Source organism: Mandrillus leucophaeus, unplaced genomic scaffold (assembly GCF_000951045.1).
Source record: "Mandrillus leucophaeus isolate KB7577 unplaced genomic scaffold, Mleu.le_1.0 Scaffold601, whole genome shotgun sequence".
Lineage (NCBI taxonomy): Eukaryota > Metazoa > Chordata > Mammalia > Primates > Cercopithecidae > Mandrillus > Mandrillus leucophaeus.
The window spans coordinates 419,904-423,370 of record NW_012106487.1 but is presented as its reverse complement, the minus strand read 5'-3'; positions in this window follow the sequence as shown (position 1 = coordinate 423,370).

The window sequence follows — 3,467 nt, the reverse complement described above, 5'->3', positions numbered from 1 at the left end:
GTACATTTTTATTCTCCTATTGTATATTTTTATACAATATACATATAGTGTATACAATATACATATACAATATGTATTGTAGGAAACAAAAAAATTTCCCCCTCAACCCTCATGAATTCTTAGTTGGGATGGATCCCTATAACAAAAGATAGATTAATAAGACGGAAACAAACATGTTTATTAACGTTCAGTGCTCATCATATGGGATAAACCCCATGGAAGTGTAACTCGAAGTGGTGGTTTGGAACTCTGGCTTGTAGAGCACCTTCAACAAAAAATAAACTTGTGGGGAAATGACAGGACAAAGGAAAATTATTTTAGGCTTCCAAGGCTGGGAAACTGTGGGAAGGTAAATATATGAGTGGAAAATATGAGTAAGTTTGTTTGCGGATTCCTCTGGTGCTGTCTCTGGGCTGGTAAGAGTTTAGAGTTGTCTCCAGTTAAGGAGAATTTATATCCTGCCCTTAGGCAGAAAAGCAGGAGGATAGGGAAAATTTTCCCTCCGTTTGCTGCTTCTTCATTGCCTTTATCTCAAAAATAATTTTCTTGTCAAAGAGGCAGATGTCGAGGTCACCTATTCTGGTTTTCCTCAATAGATTACTCTTTCTTGCATAGTCACTAAGTACTATACCCTGAAGATTACCTGTATTGCTAAGTATTGATCTGATCTATGCATTCTGACTGTTACAGAATATTGAATGTTGTGCATCCACCACAATTTTTCTGCCTTATAACTTTCCATCTAACCCCCTTCTATCCCAAGCAATGCTGTAGTAAACGTAGTTCGATATCTCCTTATCCACCTATGTGAGAATTTCTTTGGCTTATGCATTTTTATTACATTCTCAATTCAGAACTCCTGGGTCATAGGTTATGCATATATTTAATTTGAATAAGTATTACCAAATTAGTCCCCATCGTGGCTACTCCAGTCTATATTCTCAGTGGCCTCGATGAAATTTCTCTATCTGAATATCCCTGTCATTACTTAGCATTCTTTAGCTTTCTGATGTTTCACAAGTCCAATGAGCATCAGATGATATTGTATTGCCATTTTAATTTTCATCTCTGATTATTAATGAGTTTGAACAATGTCTATGTGCCTATTAACTTTTAAAGAAATTATCTCTGTAAGCCCAACAGTGGGCATTTCCTGGCATATAATGGATCCTTAGTGTATGATTGAAAGAAAGACAGTATAGCACACAAAATTCCCAAATTAGTCTCAGGCTTTGATTTTTGGTTCTTGTTGGTTATCTCAAAATCTGAACAATAAGTAAATATTGGAATTAAATTTTTGAGGTAATTAACTAAATTAATCAGTTGTCCTGATTTTACAATAGAAGACTGTCGATAAGTTTGGCATAGAGAAATTAAACTTAAAAAATTCATAAAAATAGCATTTTTAAAAAGTTACCATATGATGTAAGGAGTGACTGTGAGTTATATTTTCCCATTTTGTAGATGAGCAAATGAGTTCAGGAGAGATTTAAATACCCTATGAAAAGCATGCAGAATTCTGGCTGTCTCTTATACACATCTAGATGTGTATAAGAGACAGGTCATAGGTTATGCATATATTTAATTTGAATAAGTATTACCAAATTAGTCCCCATCGTGGCTACTCCAGTCTATATTCTCAGTGGCCTCGATGAAATTTCTCTATCTGAATATCCCTGTCATTACTTAGCATTCTTTAGCTTTCTGATGTTTCACAAGTCCAATGAGCATCAGATGATATTGTATTGCCATTTTAATTTTCATCTCTGATTATTAATGAGTTTGAACAATGTCTATGTGCCTATTAACTTTTAAAGAAATTATCTCTGTAAGCCCAACAGTGGGCATTTCCTGGCATATAATGGATCCTTAGTGTATGATTGAAAGAAAGACAGTATAGCACACAAAATTCCCAAATTAGTCTCAGGCTTTGATTTTTGGTTCTTGTTGGTTATCTCAAAATCTGAACAATAAGTAAATATTGGAATTAAATTTTTGAGGTAATTAACTAAATTAATCAGTTGTCCTGATTTTACAATAGAAGACTGTCGATAAGTTTGGCATAGAGAAATTAAACTTAAAAAATTCATAAAAATAGCATTTTTAAAAAGTTACCATATGATGTAAGGAGTGACTGTGAGTTATATTTTCCCATTTTGTAGATGAGCAAATGAGTTCAGGAGAGATTTAAATACCCTATGAAAAGCATGCAGAATTCTGGTAGCACTATAAGGATAAAGAAAAAAGATTGGGCCATTTAGCTAGGGCTGGCATGAGTTAATTATAATCATGATGTGATTAATAAAACGATATAACACCAATCATGTCATGAAGTTCTATTCTCTGCCTTTGAATAGTAGTAAACTAGGATTATAATTTTATAATGACAGACCAGTTTAAGACAGAAGAGACATGACACATAAGACTCTCAACTTCTCACTATCTGCCTAAAATGTGCATGGACAAAATTGGTGTGTGCTAAAGGCAGTGCCACAGGAACCGAAACTAAAAGAATAAAAAAGAATTAAGAATGTATAAAACCGCTCTAACTTTATCCCTTGACTGCCTTGGGATCTCAAATAGAAATGCATGTCCATCAAAATGTAAGTGGAAGTATATGTTCAATTTGAAGCCGTGTCCTAAGAGTAGGATTTCACATAATGTGCTAGCTAAAGAGTAGAGGATTGGTAGAGCTTTTGTTAGGGATTTCCTTCCAGCCTATCTTCACATCCTACCCTTTAAACATGCTTTTTTAAATGTCACAGCAGAGCACCTAGAAAACCTATTTTTCCAAGTTATGACTCCTCTCTTTCCTACATACGTTTATTCTTCTAGTCATCCAAATTACTATCTTACTAGTAGCAATCTGTGAGTCTGTCTGTGCATTCATGCATCCACCTAATCAGCTGTCTACATACTTATCCATATATTTTAAGCAATAAAAATTTCATTTTGTAGCCTCTTTTACTAGTGCACTTACCCAGAACAGAAAGTCTTCCACTCAGAAGACCAGTTCTTGGAGTCACCAGATAAAGTTCATATATGATATAAGGTATAGTCACATCATCAGTATACTAACATTTACTATAATACAGTCATGCTTTTTAAAATCAAATACATGTGATTTTATAAAACCAAATGTAAGCCTCCAGGATGTGAGAGAACAACTCTCATTGCAAAGTATCCTTGAACCCAGGAGGTGGAGCTTGCAGTGAGCCAACATCACGCCACTGTGCTCCAGCCTGGGTGACAGAGTGAGACTCCATCTCAAAAAAAAAAAAAATTAATTAAAATAAAATAAAGATGTTTAATTAGATACTTAGTGGTAAATGTGGTACTAGTGTTAGTGGTAAATATGGTAATTAGTGTAGAGAGGTTAAATGATTACAGTAAGCTAAAGGCCAAATTGTTGCTAATGTGAGTTGTTTCATATATGTTGATAAATGCCTTGGGATAGTCATTTGCAT